General features: G+C 41.0%; 1 protein-coding gene across 8 annotated transcripts in view; it reads right to left on the reverse strand.

The window, feature by feature from the left end:
- Positions 1-20317, reverse strand: part of APBA1 (amyloid beta precursor protein binding family A member 1) — a 240119-nt gene that overhangs the window by 91048 nt on the left and 128754 nt on the right. For 2 of the 8 annotated variants that reach the window (XM_033858154.2, XM_073806192.1), the window contains exon 2: positions 18538-18596. The exons of the other annotated variants lie outside the window; for them this stretch is intronic. The gene's annotated coding sequence lies outside the window, so the exon portion shown is untranslated. The remainder of the gene's footprint in view (positions 1-18537; positions 18597-20317) is intronic. 8 annotated transcript variants of the gene reach the window in all.

Consider the following 20317-nt stretch of genomic DNA (forward strand, 5'->3'; position numbering starts at 1 on the left):
TGTGAAATGCCCCTGGTTTAAAGTCAGACACACCTACAAAATCCATATTTACTGAGGGTTACACAAAATAGACATTTTTCCCCCATTTCAATCCCTTTTTTCATGCCCCTACATAACTTCCTTTCCTCACCCTCCACTACATTTACTATCTCTGTTGCTACACTACATTCAGGGGTACTAAATCACCCGTTATAATCAACCTGGACCATTTTCCTGATATTTCAGTTATTATATAGAAAGCCATGCACACACCACATTTTAGGGTTAAAGACAGTAAATTTCTAAAATCAGTTGAGCCATGTTAGTTTTCAGAGGCTCATTACTTCATCCCGCAAAAGGAGATGGAAATGGGGGAAATACCAGGCTAAGGATGAGTTGAACAGTAATTCATTAGAATGTAGTCCTTCCTTTGAGACCACATCCCCTCAAATTTACCGCTACTGTTACTTTTACAAATTATTTGGCTCATTAGAAAGTCAGTTAACTTCCTTCTCTCTATTCCCTCAAGTTTTCTGTAACTTCCTTTAGCATTTTCCTTCCCAAAATTCACACCAGAATGTCAGCCACAATCCTAATTACAAAGCTTCAGATTAAGTTCCTGTTTCTGACATTCTTCTTATTCACAGGTCAAGAAAGCAGCGTCAGGTATGCTGGCCACTGTCCGCAAACATCTTTTCAGTTATGCCTCAAATCTGATATGCAAGATGATTAAAAACAGCTGTATCCCGGAAGGTTCACTCCCTGACAATTCAGCTTCACAGCTCCCAAAGTACAAAATTCATTAAGCAACTATTAGGTAGCAACATTGGGGATGACTTGAATTTGAAGTTGATGAGCCAGCAATCCCATATTGATTCAAAGCCTCCCTCGACAATCAACTCTCTCAATTTGGCCACATTAGCAAAAAGTTAACAGGGAAAAAAACATATGTGGGGAAAGAAGAAAACTACTTTCTCTTAAAAGTGACTCAAGGATAGTCTGGAAACTCTTGAGTTCATTGGACATGTTGACTAGACTATAAAGAGGTAGAGTATCTGTAACTCTTTTTCTAGTTAACTGATTTCATTTAGGCCCCAGATATACCAGTGAAATTCAAACACAGTTTTGCTAGGACCCAGAGGCTTTTAGTCACCTCAAGAGAAGACATGAGTTTCTCCAAAGGAAATTATTTTTCATTTGTTTTATTAAAAAATAATGTGGATTTTACTAAAGATCTCATAGGGAAGACTGGAGTGAGAGACTACATTGTGCATCACACCCATTACCCTCCCCAAACCTCATCGATTAATTTTTCTCACATCTTGCTTTCTGTCATCAGCTATAGGGCTTCCCTCTCTCATGAATTTTCCCCTACAGTCCTGAGTCTTCATGGTTCTTGTCCCTTCCTTCTGGATCACCACAGTCCAGTAGAAATATAATGCAAATCAAATACATAATTTAAAAAATTCTAGTAGTAACATTTAAAAAAAGGTAAAGAAAGTACAATTAATTTTAATAATATATTTTATTTTACTTAATATACCCAAAATATTATTTCAACATATGTCCAATATAAACAATTATTACTGAGACAGTCTGCATTCTTTTTTCCCTACTAAGTCATCAAAATCCAATGTGAATTTTACACTTACAGACATCTCAGTTAGGCCTCAATAGCCACATGTGGCCACCATACTGGACAGTGCAACTCTAGATCTTCCTTTTGGGCTTCCTAAACTCTCTCCTTTTCTTCTGCAGAACAATTTAGCTGTGTTCAAGCTCTTCCGAAAGCATGTAACGTCACCCTCCTCCATCACCCTTTTCAACAAACAAAAGACCCTCCAATTATCAGAATTTTCCCTCCAAATAACAGGAGATTATGAACAAATAAGTGAATGAGTGAAAAGCCTGATTGTTGCTGTGACCTAGAGCCAGAAGTCCCATACTGTCTGTTCTTTGGTCTCTCAAAGGGACTGGTCCCATATTCTTCCCTCCCCCAAATTTCACTGCTGTCCTTTAATCTCAGATCTCTTTGGACACTGAGGCCAGTGTTGCTGTACTGCTCCTTTCCCCTCTCGATCACTCCCAGCCTCACTCTCCCTTTCGCCTTCTGTCCCCCTCACTGATAACCCTCAGGGTCATGGCCACAGCACCCAGGAATCTGTGCTAACCTGTGCACCTGTGCTAACCCACAGCACCCCTGCTGTAGAGAACGACAGAAGTTGTGCGAAGATTCTTCAAACAGGCAGTGAGGCTCTGGGAAAGCCAGGTAAGTAAGAACAGAGGGAGCACTTTTCTCTCACCTGGAGGAGTAGTGGGAAGAGGAAAGAGAATCCCAGGTACTGGGGAATCAAGTTAGAGGCAGTAGAGCATAGCAGTTAAGAACACATGCTAAGTCACCCTGCCTAGGTTCAAATTCAGTTCCAACACTCACTAGATATGTGACCGTGGGCAAGTCACTTAACCTTACATGCCTCAGTTTCCTCTTCCCTAAATGGGGGTAATAACAGCACCGACCTCATAGTGTTACTAGCTAAATAAATGTGTTAATGTAGCACTAAGAATAAAAAATATACTTGTCGACCCACAGAATGTACAACACCAAAAGTGAACCCTAATGTGAACTGCAGACTTTGGGTGATAATGACGTTCAATGTACGTTCATCAGTTGTAATAAACGTACCACTCTGGTGCAGGATGTTGTTAATGGGAGAGACTACGCATGTGTGGGAGAGGAGGCATATGGCAACTCTCTGTACTTTCCACTTAATTTTTCTGTGAACCTAAAACTGCTCTAAAAAATAAAGTATATGAAAAAAATTCCATTATTTAAATATTTGTGTAAATATGTGTTTAAAATATAATTTATATATAAATATGTATAATTTATGTTTGTATAATTTATATGTTTATACGTATATATAATTTATATATGCATATATGTATTTAAAATATACTTTATATTATACATGTTATATATATTGTATAAGTAAAATATATATAATTAAATATATACGTGACTACTGTATATAAATAATATAAATATATAAGATATTTAGATATATTATATATAATATAAATATTATACAAGAATATATTACAACACACATATATATCAATACATATTTTATTACTTAAAATATGCAAGCAAGGCTGCTCCACTTTAACGAAACTACCCCACTAGCCCTCACTGACGCTTAAGTGACATTGTGGTTGGCCACAACTCTGCCACTGCCCTATCACGGTCCCAAATCTAAGACCCAATGAACCCAGGTGTGGGTAGCAGGAACCTGACTGGCACAGAGAGCCACCTCCTGGCCACCTGGCTCAAAGGCTACCCTGTAATGTGTGTGTAACTGCTATTTCTGGAGCCTTCTACAAGCCGGTGCCCACACCCTGGGCTCCTGGCTCACGAAGTGCCTGCTCAGACATTGGAAGCACTCAGCTCACATCTGCCCTGTGACCTCCCAACACGCAGCGGCCAAGCTTCACTCCTCCAGCTTGCACTCTGGTGAGCTGTCCTGCTTGCCCACCTCACGGCAGCCGGCGTCAGCTTACAGTACTAGACCTACTCACACCCGTGCAGCTCCAACTCAGGAAAATCGTACCTGTGAGCACCAAGCTGTGTACTGCCCTTGATTTGCAACCGTAAGTTCTTACGACCTTTGCTCATCTATCAAATGGGTCAACGAAGGGCAATTTGAAAGTATCTATCAAAATTACCACTCTGAGGAATTTATGTATACATTCATACACAAGTGTGTGAAATGACTTACGTACAACTCTACTTAAATTACTAAAGCATGGTTTGCGTTCACAAAAGACTAGAAACAAATAAAACTGATAAAATAAATTATAGATAGATTTCTATAGAACCTAGGCTGATTTTTATGTACAGATAATAGAAAGAACTCTCTGATATATTAAATTAAAGCAAGGTCAGAACAGTGTATAATGAATATAAGAGGAGGGAAAAGAATACATATGTGTGAAAGTCTCTGAAATGACAAAAAACTAAGACAAGTACTTATTTCTTTCGGGGGTGGGGTGGGAGGATGAGGGGTGAGAACTGGGTAGATGGGGGACTTTTCAACACATGCATTTTTGTACTTTTTTTTTTTTAAAGAAGATGTTGGGGGTAGGAGTTTATTTATTTATTTATTTTTGGCTGTGTTGGGTCTTCGTTTCTGTGCAAGGGCTTTCTCTACTTGTGGCAAGCGGGGGCCACTCTTCATTGCGGTGCGCGAGCCTCTCACTGTCGCGGCCTCTCTTGTTGCAGAGCACAGGCTCCAGACGCGCACGCTCAGTAGTTGTAGCTCACGGGCCTAGTTGCTCTGCGGCATGTGGGATCCTCCCAGACCAGGGCTCGAACCCGTGTACCCTGCGTTAGCAGGCAGATTCTCAACCACTGCACCACCAGGGAAGCCCCTGTACTTTTTAATGTTTGAACCATGAACTTATTTTAAAAAACCCTAAATATGTAATGAAATTAATAACCTATTCTGCTTACCTTGTGGGGATGGTGACTGCTTTATGAACTGTTAAGTGCCTGGGAAAATTTATCACCCTTTTTGTTGAGGAGGGCTTTGTGGTGGGGCTGATGAGCTGAATCCCTATAAAAGCTTTCTCTTCTGGTACTGATGGAGATTTCTCATCATGAGGCAGATTCCTTGCTACCACACTGTCTCTCAACCTCTGTTTTTCTTTAGAGTCTCACTATTCAAGTTTGATGTCTCTGTGACAGATTGCAGGGGTGGCTGTGGTGAAAAGGACTTTAAGAGTTGCTATACTTATGTGGGAACTTCTAGTCCAGGCTGTGGTCACTCTGACCGCACTCCAGAAACTCAATATGATCAGTTCACTGATGGAGAGAATTATAAAGTAATAAAAATTTAGAACAGAAAGGGTTGGCAAAACCCAACAAGTCCCTTATTTTACAGATAAGGATACCAAGGAGTGGACAGGTTACATAACCAGTTCAAAGTCACACACGTGTTACTGAAGCTGCTACCAGGGAGCAGCATGTTGCCCGGTCTCTTTCCACACCTCCTTCCACTGTTCCATTATAACACTGATTTATTAATTTACAAAGAGGACATCCAGTTACAAGAGACAGATCTACTAAGTGAAAGGAAATGATTATAAAAAGGTGCTTGGTTAAATGATATCGGAGCAAGGGAAAGGAATTAATATTCAAACAACTCAGAGCAAATCTGATCAACACACCATCCTTTCTATCTGCAGGGCACTTGACTTTGCAGTGTCTGGAACCCACATGCCCTTCTGAGGAGGTGCAAGGTGTACATGCCATTTATACATAACTATATGGATACAGAGTGTGGCAGAAATGGTTTGTTGCCCACCAAAAATTTGAGCTCACCCTTCATGACATAGAACTGTCACCAAGAACTACATTTACAAGCCCTCCTGACATCTAGATGGGGCCATGACTAGTTCTCTCCAAGGGAGTGAAAGTGGAAGTGAGGATGTCCTTCGGGGGCCAGGTCATTTAGGAAGTGAGTCTGCCTTTTCCATGCTCTCCTTCCCCATTCATGCTACGTGCAAAAGAGTCCAAGACCTGCAGGATATCACAAGAAGGATAGAAGTGGCCTGGATCACAAGAAGAAAGTGGCCTGGATCCCTGAATTGGAGGAAAACTGCTTACTGACCAGAAATAGCCTTCACTGGACTGCAACTGTTAGTAAATTAACTTTTAATGTGTTACGACAATAAAATTTTGGAGCTTGTTTATGTTATTCTAATCTGTGCACAGGGACATTTCAGTGAGACCTCAAAATAAGTCATTACCTCTCAGCTTTAAAAAAGAATCATTGAGGGACTTCCCTAGTGGCTCAGTGGTTAAGACTCCATGCTACCAATGCAGGGGACCCAGGCTCGACCCCTGGGCAGGGAACTAGATCCCACATGCATGCCACAACTAAGAGTTCGCATGCCGCAACTAAGGAGGCTGCCTGCTGCAACTAAGACCCGGCGCAACCTAGTAAATAAATAAATATTTTAAAAAAAAGAATCATTGAGTAACGAGAGGAAAAAAATATCCTGTTACTATTTTTAGTTCTTCTAAGGCTTACTTCCTTAACTCTACAAAATATATCACAATTTACTGACTTAATAATTTAGACAATATCTATTGACTTCCTGGTATGAAAGATGATGAAAGATGAGAATTTAGTTCACTTAATCTCTCCTTTTCTTGCTGTCTTCCAATGTTTAATAATTATATTTTTATTGGTTACATTTATAGCTTTAAATACCACCTTTTTAAAAAAGAAAGACTATTCTTAGAGCAGTTTTAGCTTTACAACAAAATTGAGAGGAAGGTAAAGAGATTTCCCATCTACTCCCTGCCTCCACACATTCATAGCCTCCCCCATTATCAACATCACTCACTAGAATGACAAAGTTTTTGTATTCTGCCTTAAAGTGCTTTGATTCTGCCCTTATACTTGACTGATCATTGGGCATATGAATTCTTAGTTCATAATAATTTTTTTCTCATACCATGAAGTCATCATCCTATGTGCTCTAGCCTGTCCGTGTGCACATGAATCACCTGGGATCTTGTGAAAATGCAGACCCTGACTGGTGGGTCTGGGGTGGGCCTGAGACCTGCAATTCTTTTTGTTGTTTTAATAAATTCATTTATTTATTTTTGGCGGCATTGGGTCTTCGTTGCTGCGTGTGGGCTTTTTCTAGTTGCGGCGAGCGGGGGCTACTCTTCCGTGTGGTGCGCGGGCTTCTCATTGTGGTGACTTCTCTTGTTGCAGAGCATGGGCTCTAGGCGCATGGGCTTCAGTAGTTGTGGCACGCGGGCTCAGTAGTTGTGGCACGGGGGCTTAGCTGCTCTGTGGCATGTGGGATCTTCCTGGACCAGGGCTCGAACCCGTGTCCCCTGCACTGGCAGGCGGATTCTTAACCACTGCACCACCAGGGAAGTCCCTGAGACCTGCATTTCTAATAAGCCCCCAGATGATGATCTTGTCTGTGGTCTGAGGCCCGTGCTTGAGCAATGAGTTTCCAGCATTTAATGCTGCTGATGAGAAGGCTGGTATGAGCCCAATTCAATCCCTCTTCAGTTCTCTCTCTCGGGTATCTTTTAACATATTGTGCTTATTCTTAGTGTTTGTAAATTTCAGAGGATGAGGCTTTAAATTTTTTGTTAATCATTGTCCTCTGCTCTTGGTCGGCTGTTTCAATCTTAAGGTTTGTGTCTTTCTCCAGTTTTGGGGAATGTTCAATTATTTCCTTGAAAATGTCTTCCCTTTCCCCCTGGCATTCTCTCTGGATTTACTTTTTGAGACTCCTATTGGTTAGACGTTGGAGCCTTTTCTTTTTCCAGCTCTGTTGAGGTATAATTGAGATAAAACATTGCATAAGTTAAAGGCGTGCAACATGTTGATTTGTTAACACTCTGTATAGCAAAACGATGACCACTATAATATTAGCTAACACCTCCATCATGTCACATAATTAACATTTCTTTTTTTGTGGTGAGAATATTTAAGATCTACTCTCTTGGCAACTTTCAAGTATATAATACAGTATTATTAAGTATAATAACCATGCTGTACATTAGATCTCCAGAACGTATTCATCTTATAACTGGAAGCTTGTTCCCTTTGGCCAACATCTTTCCACTTCCTTCCCCTGCCCCGCCCCTTCCCCCAGCCCTGGCAACCATCATTCTACTCTTTATTTCTATGAATTCAGCTTTTAAAGATTCAACTACATATGATGTCATACAATATTTGTCTGACTTATTTCATTTAGCACAATGCCCTCAAGGTCCATCCATGTTGTCACAAATGGCAGGATGTCCTTCTTTTCATGGTTGAATAATATTCCATTATATATATTATATGAAAACATAATAGATATAGAGAGACAGATATAGATACTTATCTGTATCTATCTAGATTTCTATATATCTTTATCTGTCTATATCTATATCACATTTTCTTTATTCATTCATCCATTGATGGACAGGTAGGTTTTTTCTATATTTTGGCTATTGTGAATAATGCTGCAATGAACACGGGAGAGCAGAGATCTCTCCAAGATAGTGATTTCATTTCCTTTGGGCAAATACCCAGAAGTGGAATTGCTGGATCATATGGTAGTTTTATTTTTATTTTTTTGAGGAACCTCCACAGTGTTTTCCACAGTGGCTGTATCAGAGCTTTTGGACTACCTTGACTTCTCTTTTCTCTACTGTCTCTATTCTCTTTTCCTTTTTTTCTCTATGTCTTCATCTTATTTTCCTCAAGACCTTCTGTTGAATTTCTGGACAGCCTGTCTTTAATCTCTAAAAGCGCTTTCTTTTTCTATTACCTGATTTCATGTCATTTTTAAATGGATATTATGAATTCTTGGATCGCTCTGAACATACTAATGAGAGCTGTTGTTTGTTTGTTTGAAGTTTCCTGTACTGTCTTTGCTTCCTCTAGGGTCTGTTTTTCTGTTTACCTTGGCCCTTTCTCTTTCATGCTGCAATTTTTTCCCCTACATATTTGGTGATTCCTGTCTGTTCATACTCAAGAATAAAGGATGAAGTAGATGGTGTGAGTTTTCCTCGATGTTGCACAAAATTGTTTCCCCTTATTTACTCTCCTTAATAAGGTCAACATATATATTGTTTATATAACCATTTTCTTATTAATGATCATTATGTTATTTCCATATTTTTCCCATACAGTGTTTCAATAAACATCCTCATAGATATATATCCATAAGGGCAGATACAGTTATTTCTATGAAATAAATTCCTAAAAGTGAGATTGCTGGTTGGAAGTAATACACATTCTAAAACAACTTTTTATTATGGAAAATGTCAAACATGTGGAAAGCTAGAGAGAATGGTATAATTATTCTCTTAATTTGATTGAGAGGATGCAAAAACTTGCAGACATGAAAAAGGCTGGTCTTAATGTATCTATACATCTACCCACTTGCACCCCTCCTCTTGGACTATGTTGAAGTAAATGCCAGACACCAAATCATGTCATCCAAATGAATACAAGTTCACATTTTAATAGATACAGCTGTAACCAGGCAGGACCTTATGGGGCCTCCCAGGGACAGACGCCCCCTGCCCCGCCCACTCCTCCATCTGCTTCCTGCTTGTGGAAAAACTTTAGCCTCCTACACCTTCCCCAAATTCCAAAGAATAAACTTAATCAGAGAAGTGAGAAAATGCAGAAACAAAGGAAAATAGTCAAGCAAGACAAAATAATAATAGTTTAGCCATTAAGCAAAGTCAAGTACCTTTAGTTTTCCTCAAAGGCTATAGATAATACTCCGAGCCATGTCCTTTGAGCTGTTTTGCAGATACTGAAACCCCCACCAGGTGGAAGAAGTTAACTGCATGCTGACCACAAGCATGTAGAGCCCCAGACTGACTGGAACCAGAAGGTTGATGATATTGACTTCTAGTTACCTCACTACCAACCAATCAAAAGAATGTCCTTGAGCTGATCACATACGCTGAAACTCTCTCCCTCACAGTCTTTAAAAATCTTACCTGGAAAGCCATCAAGGAGTTCAGGACTTTTGAGCATTAGCTGCCCCATGCTCCTTGTTTGGCACCTGCAATAAACGCTGCACTTTCCATCACCACAACCCAGCAACAGTAGATTGGCTTTACTGTGCTTGGGTGAGTGGACCCAAGTTGGGTTTGATAACGCTGCCAGGTACTTCCCCCTGAACTTTAGTAATTCCCTTCCAACTCCAAGGAATTTCAATTTTTCCACATGTAGCCATGGATATATGTATTCTTTTTTTCTGCGGGGAGGGGCATACAGGAAACAGGAAACATTCCTCTCTTTTCTTCCCAAATTCTGAACCAGCAAAGGGATATAGGAGCCACACAAATGGAGATTTTTAAATGTCATCTGAAAAGCTGGATTGGATGATTTGCCTTTATATTTTCAGCCAAATTGTCTTACTAACACTTCACCTCTGCATTAAATAAATGGATCTCAGGGAGTCACTGGGATAGTGGTCAACCACAGGTGTCCCCCACAGGTGTCATGCCTGCCGGGGGAAGCTTGCCATATGGCTGGGAGCACATCAGAATACCTTATCATAGCAGGCAGGCAGGCAGGCAGAGCTGGAAAAGAGACCCAGATGGCACCAATCCAACACAGTTTCCTTTCCCAAATTCATGAAACAGTCCTCCTCTTCTGGAGAAAAGGGAATGAGGGGCAGGGAGAGGGGCCACCAGTGTTATTCTACAATGAATCACGAGGCAGGGAAATGGAGTTCCCCCCAAGATGTTATCAATATATTTCATTTTTGCCAATCTGATAGGTTGTGTTTTACCTTGAGTTTCCCTGACAACTAGCAGAATGGTCACTTTTTCATAGGCTTATTGGTCATTGCATTTCCTTTTCTGTGGACTGCCTGCTTTTCTATCAAGTCCTTTTCTTATGCACTTGGAGGAGGATTTTTTAAAATATTAAGAATATTAACCTTTTTACTGTCACACTGTTGCAAGTATCTTCTTCCAGTGTATCATTTGGCTTTTGACTGGACTTATAGGTTCTCTTTCCATAGAGAAACAAAATTTTTATTTAGTGATGCCACTCAGCAGAGATGAGGGCTGCTTTGCTGTGATGAAATACTACAAAAGAATCTCAGGCATTTCAGGCTTATTGACAATACTGTAAAAGCCCATTGAAAAAGCATGAAGCCCCCACCCCCACCCTTTTTTATTGATGCAGTAAAAAGACATGCTATAACAGCTTTTACCTTTTTTCCTTGCTTGACAAGGGTAAGCTCATTAAAATCTACTAGCAGTTCCCCAGCTATCCATATATCATCTGGCCACTTACATGGGCAGAAAATTGTAAAATCAATTTAAACAGTTTGGGAAGTGAATGAGGTCACTTCAAAATGATTTTAATCTACTGCACTAATTGCACCTAAAGTGCCTGCACACACTTCTCCCAATTTATAATTCCAACTAAGGGTTGACATCTTTAAAATACCTTGGCAATACACCCTGGAGGGGGTGGGAAGTTTGCTGATTTTCCCTTCCTCATCTGTAGGTGAAAAGATCTGCTTATATCCCCAGTCCGTGGAATTTAAGTATAAGAAAGGCGCTTAGAGCTTTTCTTAGCCAACCTCCCCACTTGTTTAAGAAATGAGAGGAAGAACTAAAATGTCTGTTCCACCTCTCTCTAGGAGCCATCCCTAACTTCCTTTCTCACCCCCTAGCTGGCTCAGGGGTCTGTGTTATTAATCTCTGTAGCCCTCACACCTTGCGCTGCGCCTGACATATAGTAGGACCTCAAAGAAGTTTGTTGAATGAGTTTCCAAGACTACACAGTTAGTGTCAAAGCCCCACTGGTTCCTGGTTCAGGACTCCTTCCCCTACTGTAAACTCTCCAGACTCTGGAGTAAGAAAGATCTGAGTTGGAATCCTGGCTCTGCCACTTACAAGATGTGTTCCCATGAGCAGGGTTATTAACCTTTCTGAGACCATCTCTTGGTTTCTCCTTTCTCTTTTTTAGTTCTGTGGTAAGCCAACTCCAGTCAGGCTCTCACCCCTACTGCTCCACTGAACAAGCTTTTGTCCAGGTCACCCACAAGTTCCATGCTGCACAATCTGTCAGTGATTGGCCTTGACTGTTGGGCAGCACTTGAAACAGTGGATCACACCCTCGCTAAGCACTCTCCTCTCCTGGCTTCCAGGGGACCATTTTCTCCTGGTTCCCCTCCCTGGCTGCTCCTTCAGCATCTCATTGGCTGGTTCATCTCCCAGGTCTCTCCACATTGGAGAGCTTAGTCCTTGGACCCTTCTCTTCACCATCTACCGCAGGTGATCTCATGCAGACTCATAGCTTATAAACCATCTACACAATGACAATTTCCAAATTTATCTTTCCAGCTCAGACCATTCCCCTGGACTCCTTTCCACACCACCTACCTCCTTGACATCTCATCATGGGTATTTGGTAGGCATCCCAAAATTATGTCTAAGAACAAACTTCTGATTTCTACTTCTAAACCTCTTCCTTCCACCATCTTCCTCATTGCCCTTCTTTCAGTTGCTCAGGCAAAACCCTGGCATCATCCTTAAATCCTTTCTCTCATATCCTATATCAAATCTGTCAGCAACTCTGTCCTTCCTCCCTTCAAAACAGATCAAGAACCAACCAAGCACTTTCACTCTCTCCACTACAACCACTGCCAGTCTTATCCAGACCATTCAACAGCTTCCTCATTGGTGTCCAGGCTTCCACAATCCTGCCAAACTGTAAGCAAGATCACGTATCTCCTCCAATGATTTCCTGTCTTCTACCAAGTAACCCCCCAAATCTTTACAAAGACCTACCTTATTCTATCTGGTCCCCACTGCCACTCTGGCCTCAACTCTCAAGCTCCCCTCAGCTAATATCTGCTCAGCCATCCTAGCTTCCTTCCTATTCCATGAAATGCCAACATGTTCCTTTGCACTCTCTGTTCCCTCTGTCTAGAATGCTCTTCCCCCAGATAGTTGTATGGCTCATTCCTGTCATTTCCTCATGTTTCCTGCTCAAATGTCACCTGTTAAGAGCAGTTCTTCCCAACAATCTATATAAAATAGCAGTTCCCCCATCACTATCTGCTCACCTTACTTTCTTATTTCTTTCCCTTTTTATTATTATTTAATATTACTATATTTCTTACTTTTATTACTTTATTCTTGTTTCTTCATAGCACTTTTCATCTGACATATTACACATTTGTTTATTGGCTTTCTCCCCCACCACTACTATGTTCCCATTGTCTGGAAGAGTATGTGATAATTAACAAGTGCCCGATAGATTTCTGAGTGAATGAATGAACAAGCTTTTATTTAGTAAGGACTAAATTAATGTATGTAAAACATTTAATAGAGTATGGGCACAGTGTGAGTTGCTCAATAAATTAGTAATAAAAACATGGAAAAAAAGGAGAAAAGTTTGACAGCATATGTTTCCAGCAGAAGGGTAGATACGCTACAGAAAAGAAATTTATTAATAAGCATGCTATCTTTTATTTTCTTTTTAGTTCCAAATCAGAGTTTGTTGCTTGAGACTAAGATGACCACACATCTCTGATCCTTGCGACAATCCCAGTTTATACTCTTTTTTTAAAAAAACAGTTTTACTTTTATAAAAATAATTTTATTTTTGAAAATAGTCTAAAAATATAGCTATTTATAATAAAACTGATTAATACATATGTCCAAACATTATATAATTAATAAATAATAGATTTTATTTTTTTAGAGCAGTTTTAGGTTCACAACAAAATTGAGTAGAAAGTATGTAGAGTTCCTACATACCTCCCTCCTACTCACCTCCCCCCAACCAAGCCTCCTCCACCATTAACATCTCCCACCAGTGTTGTATATTTGTTACAATCAATGAATCTACATTGGTATGTTATGATTACCCAGCGCTCATAGCTTACATTAGGGTTCATTTTTAATATTGTTCATACTATGTGTTTTGATAAATGTATAATGACATGCCTCCATCATTATAGTACCATACAGAATAATCCCCTAAAAATCCCCTATGCTCCACCCGTTCATCCTTCCCTCCCCCTTAACTGCTGGCAACCACTGATCTTTTTATTGTCTCCATAGTTTTGCTTTTTCCTTAATATCATACAGTTGGAATCATTCAGTAGGTAACCTTTACAGATTGGCTTCTTTAACTTAGTGATATACATTTAAGGTTCTTCCATATCTATTCATGGCTTCAGAGCTCGTTTCTTTTTAGTGCTGAATATTCTATTGTCTGCATGTACCACAGTTCATTTATCCATTCACCTACTGAAGGACATCTTGGTTGCTTCTAAGTTTGAGCAGTTATGATTAAAGCTGCCATAAACGTCCATGTTCATGTTTTTGTGTAGACAGAAGTTTTAGACTCCTTTGGGTAAATATCAAGGGGCGTGACTGCTGGATCATATGTATGGTAAGAGTGTGTTTAGTTTTGTCAAGAAACTGCTTAAGTGTCTTCCAAGAAAATCTATATAATTTTAATTATGCTTAGTGCTTCCTTTTATTCTCATGTCCAAGTTTTATTCAATTTAAATTGAATGGTCATTCCATTTAAGACAGATAATCTCTCCTGAATTATAGAAAAACAGTACTTCACCCCACTATAGTGTTTCTGTAGTTGTATTTCTTGGAACCAAATCAAAATGAATCACAAGTAGCAATTAATCCAAGGACTACTGGGGAGAGCAGAGAGGGCAAGTGAACTGGCTCTCATTTTCCTTGCGGGGGAATCAGGACAACGAGGTGAAGAGGCTTCTGCAGGCCCGAGCCAGCCAGCTGCGGAGCAGGAGTGCAGTCAGAATCTCTGCAAACTCCATTAAACGCACCGTCGTCTCTAGACCAAAATCTTCTTTTATTGTCCAATTAGTTAGGGTTCCTCAGCTCCTAAGGATGGCACTCGATGGATTTAAAATGGAAGTGTGGCAGCCCTGAGAGGGACAGTAGTCGCTAATTGGAGATAGGCCCCCGACAGGTCTCCGAGCCTGGGATGCAGGCTGGGCTGGGATTGCCCCTCCTGGCCTGTCCTACACAGCCCGCACCATGCCTGGGCTCCCAACTGCTGTGTTGGTGCAAAGAGGTCTGGCAACCATTAGAAAGTGGAGAATCATGGGGCTGAAGAAGTACTTGATGCTGTACCCTGCTGCCTTTCCAGACTGCTCCACTGCTTTGGCCACTGGGCTTACAGAAGCAGCACCAGCAGCACCCCTCGGCTGTGCTAACACACCAAGTGCACAGGCCCCAGGCCAATCAACGGACGGTACTTCCTAGGTTCCAGGAACTCTTCTATGCACTTAAATATTATTTAACCCTCATACCAACTCTAAGAAGGAGTTATTACTCATCTTCATATTAAAGAGGGGAAACCAAGGAACATACGGGTTGAGTCACTTTTCCAAGGTCACAAGGCAGGTAAGCAGTGGGGCTAGGATCTGAAAGTGCACAGTCTGGTTTGTTCCAGGATCCAGTCTTTTTTTTTTTTCGGTACGCGGGCCTCTCACTGCCGTGGCCTCTCCCGTTGCGGAGCACAGGCTCCAGACGCACAGGCTCCGGACGCACAGGCTCCGGACGCACAGGCTCAGCGGCCATGGCTCACGGGCCCAGCCGCTCCGCGGCATGTGGGATCTTCCCGGACCGGGGCACAAACCGCGTCCCCTGCATCGGCAGGCGGACTCTCAACCACTGCGCCACCAGGGAAGCCCCCAGGATCTGGTCTTAATGACAAAGGTATGTGTCCCTTCAATGTGCCCGCAATGTCTGAATTTTCCCCAGTTAACCTAATGGGTTAATTGGATCTCTCTGTCATCATTTCTTCCATTCAAGGGAGTATTTTACAAACAGTAAAAGCATATTAATTTGGATCCAAGTAATTTGAAGTAAATTGCAGGCTTCTCAAACTCAATTCCCTTCCCTATAAAACAGGGGTAGATACGGTATTGACATTTGCTGCAAGAATAAGATGAAGACATGTTTATAAAGTGCGGCATCCTTGTATCAAGAAACTGCCACAGTAATACTAGCTTCTACTATTATTTGATTGTTACTGTTATTTTTAGCCTGAAATGGAACTTTCCCTTTGCAATATATAGGAAGAGAGTTTGTTAAATGCGGCAAACAGTACTTTTAGAATTTAAGGTACCTTTAAGGGATATTTTAAAGCACTTTAAAAGCATTTGCTCTTGTGTCAACCATCAGCAGGCAATTGCAAGCCAGGCTTAAATATTGCTCATGGCACATTACAAAGGACCTCTTCTTTTTAACCCTTTGCTGGCCAAGTTCCTGTTACTAAACAGAGTTGAAAGTAACACAAGGTCAATTTAAATATTCTTTATCAATCAGAATGGACTTTCTACAAATTTACTATATCAGGCATATAAAACACTTCCGTGCAGTAAGGTATCTATAGACAAATTCATGACGAGAAAAACAAAGGAGGACTAATAAAATAAAATTCATGTGTCGAGCTTCCTGTTGACCATCACAGCCAACACTCACAACTGCTCATATAGTCTCTCAGTCCAAACCTAACCTTATACACAGGGCTCCTCAACTATCTTCCATAAAGGGGACTCTCGCACAAGAACAGCTTTACTAACAGTGCCCAGTGATTGAAAAAGACACACAATGACCAAAAGACAGGATTAATTCACTAACACATAGAAAGGAATTTAAATTGTATTAATTGTAATAACATCTACACACAATGAAATACCATCTACACCCATATGCTCAGGATATACTATTTATTCAGTCTATGGAGAAGGCTTGTTATCTGGGTGGATGGTTTCAAGGAAGGACCCATCAATAAATATGAGTTTCTACCCTCCCACCTGCCATTCCCCACCCAGGGCCTTGGCCCACAGGTTGTAAAGCGATGTTTTGTCCTTCAGTCAGACTAGAAGACACCTTTTGGGGTCTCTGTGCAGCTTATCACAGTTCTACCTTCTCTAAAACTGCTTTTTCATCATCCACATGTTCCTAGGGGTTGGCCTTTGTTTGTCTCATTTATTCCACTGGACCTTAGCCAAGTGACTAGGGGTGAGTCCCTTACCCATGATAGGTCAGAGTTCTTTCTGCAGAAATTTAGAAATGGGACCAAGACGTTCCAGTTCTAATCTGGGCTGGCTGCATGAATGGAAGAACAAAAACCAATTTAGTCATCTTGGACAAAAGGGGCTTCGTAGAAGATGTGCTAACTGGCACAGAGAGACTAAAACTGAGAATCAGTAGATGAGTGAGGCAAAAACAAAATGCAAAACAAACAACAAACACCTGGCTGGATTCTTGCTAGCTTTCCAGTCCCTCCTGTAGCCAGGCTGCATGTTCTTGGGATCCATAAGACACTATATATTCTTGACATACAGATGGCCAATAGGCATATGAAAAGATGTTCAACATCGCTAATTATCACAGAAATGCAAATCAGAACTACCGTAAGGTATCACCCCATACCGGTCAGAATGGGCATCATTAAAAAGTCTACAAATAAACGCTGACAAGGGTGTGGAGAAAAAGGAACCTTCCTACACTGTTGGTGGGAATGTAAACTGGTGCAGCTACTATGGAAAACAGCATGGAGGTTCCTTAAAAAACTAAAAATAGAGCTACCATATGACCCAGCAATCCCAATCCCGGGCATATATCCAGGCAAAACTATAATTTAAAGAGATACATGCACCCCTACGTTCACAGCAGCAGTATTCACAATAGCCAAGACATGGAAACAACCTAAATGTCCATGGACAGATGAATGGATAAAGAAGATGTGGTACATATATACAATGGAATACTGCTCAGCCACAAAAAAGAATCAAATAATGCCATTTGCAGCAACATGGATGGACCTAGAGATTATCATACTGAGTGAAGTAAATCAGAAAGAAAAAGACAAATACCATATGATATCACTTATATGTGGAATCAAAAATATGATACAAATGAACTTATTTACAAAACAGAAACAGACTCACAGACATATTTACAGTTACCAAAGGGGAAAGGCAGTTGGGGAGGGATAAATTAGGAGTTTGGGATTAGCAGATACAAACTATTATATATAAAATAGATAAAAAACAAGGACCTACTGTATAGCACAGGGAACTATATTCAGTATCCTGTAATAAACCATAATGGAAAAGAATATGCAAAAGAATATACATATATATATCTGTATCTGAATCACTGTGCTGTACACCAGAAACTAAAACAACATTGTAAATGAATTATACTTTAATAATAAAAAAAGACACTGCATATTCTTTAAATATATCTTCTCCCCACTTTCTTCCCTCCTTAATCTAGTTGCCTTGGTTTCTATTAGTTATGACCAATAGCTCTAACCAATACAAACAGGATCAAGTTGGGCAGGAGACATCTGCTAATTCAGGTAAGGTGCTTGCAAATAGTCATAAAGCATTGCATCTTGTTTTTTAAAAAAAATTTATCTGGTGTTTAGTCTCTCTCTCCCTTTAGGTTCTGAATGCTCTGATGGCAGAGACCAAGCCTCCACTACAATGAGGAACCCTCAGGGTGCCTTTTGTAATGTACAGTGTAGGAAGCCCTCTGTGAATTTGCATTCATGATGATGATTTTTCAGTGTCCTGAATCTTACCATTTGGACTCAGATGTGAATTTAGTTTCGATACTAAAAAACCCCAGAATTTGAAAACAAGATATTTAAGTCAATTAAGTTACCAATAAACGGCCTTCAACACAGGAGCTTTGTTTTTTTTTTTGCCACACCACGCAGCATGTGGGACCTTAGTTTCCTGACCAGCGACTGAACCCGCACTCCCTGCAGTGGACTGCCAGGGAAGTCCCCAACATAGGGGCTTTTAAATGTCATAGAAGATCCAGGTCAAAGTCATCACCTCTTCAAAGAAAAGGAAGGCATTTGAAGAGAGACCTCTGCTCTGCCTGGTGGAAACACTCTTTTTATTCCTCTTCAGTTTATAAATTTTCTAAAGCATGTTGATCTTTGAAATTATACAAGATACATTTACCTTTAAAAGTTCATAACTTGTACTGAGAATTCTTCAGTCCTTCAGATGGAGGAAGCAATCTGAAAACAAGGATGTCACTTATTTGTACTCTTTGGTCTAGATTCCATTTCATCATCATAAAAATCAGCATTTTGCTCTAAAGGTTAATCCACGAGACTTAGAAAATCTGAAATCGTTCTGACCAGATAGTTCACTACAGTAGCAGAGCAAGTTATTCTTATTCAGGGGTCAATCTACTTCAGTTCTGTGAAGTAACTGTTGACGACAGATTGTGGGCTGCCTTTCCTGTCCCCAATTCTATTTCTCTAGGAACTATTCCTACCCAGGGACTCTGCTGAAAGGACAGCCTGGGCCGCTATGATTTAACTAGAGGAGAAGGTGGAGAGAGCTGGAGGAGGTCAGAGAACCACAGGGCGACGCTTGCTAGTGGCGTCTGGAATCACAGATCATCCCCAGGGCCTGGCCACCCTCATCTCCGAGAGGTCCCTCAACTTCTCCTTCATTAGAACCAGCTTGAGTGACCTGCCCAATCTTAGGGGGAGGGAAGCCTTGAGAAGGATAATCTTACAGTTTTTCCATGTTAAATACACATCACAGGCAAAGGAAAACAATTTTTGTCCTTTTTTCGCATCATATATTAGGGGTTCTTTCAAAATATTAAGAAATAAACCTTACGAAGTGAGGAGCAAGAGAGAGCAAATGGCTTAGAGTCAAAAATATAAATAAGGGGGCTTCCCCGGTGGCGCAGTGGTTGAGAGTCCGCCTGCCGATGCAGGGGACGTGGGTTCGTGCCCCAGTCCGGGAAGATCCCACATGCCGCAGAGCGGCTGGGCCCGTGAGCCATGGCCGCTGAGCCTGCGCGTCCGGAGCCTGTGCTCCGCAACGGGAGAGGCCACAACAGTGAGAGGCCCGCGTACTGCAAAAAAAAAAAAAAAAAAAAAAAAAAAAAAAAAAAATATATATATATATATATATATATATATATATATATAAAAGGATTTGGGGTCTGTAAGAAGACTGCTAAACCACTTTGTGCCTCAGTTTCCTGAACTGCAAATGAAAACAATGCCAATGTCTGACCCACCTGCCTCATGGGGTTATTCTGATAATAAAATGAGATAAAAGTAAAAAAGATATTGCAATTAAAGGTATTAGATGTACATTTATACCTACTTTTGTTTTGAAATCATTTGATAGAGTTAAATATATTAAGAAAAGGTTATTTTTCACAGCTCATTTCCTATCGGTAGGGGACACTTCTGAATCTTGTGATAATCTTTAGAGTAATAATCAATTGTTAGAACACAGAGACTAGTGAGTAATTCAATTCAGCCGCTTACAAACAAAGGACCTTTTACTTCCTCCCCCCTCTAACTCTGCCACTGGCATCTTTTTCTCTCATAGAAAAGAAATCTGGAAGTGGGCAGTCCAGGGCTGGTATGGGGGTTCTGCAATACTGTTGAGGACTTGACTCTTTCTCCCTTTCCAGTTTGTCTTCCTTAGGGCTTGTCTCTCATCTACAACTTTCAAGATGGCAGCCTGAGTGCCTGTCGTCATGTCTACATCCAGGCAGGTAGATGGGGCAGGGCATCGGGCAAGAGGGGGTGTGTATCAGCTAAGTTGGCTCCTTCTTTTTTTTTTGCGGTACGCGGGCCTCTCACTGTTGTGGCCTCTCCCACCGCGGAGCACAGGCTCCGGACGCGCAGGCTCAGTGGCCATGGCTCACGGGCCCAGCCGCTCCGCCGCATGTGGGGTCCTCCCGGACCGGGGCACGAACCCG

This window comes from Tursiops truncatus, chromosome 6 (genome assembly GCF_011762595.2).
Source record: "Tursiops truncatus isolate mTurTru1 chromosome 6, mTurTru1.mat.Y, whole genome shotgun sequence".
Taxonomy (NCBI): domain Eukaryota; kingdom Metazoa; phylum Chordata; class Mammalia; order Artiodactyla; family Delphinidae; genus Tursiops; species Tursiops truncatus.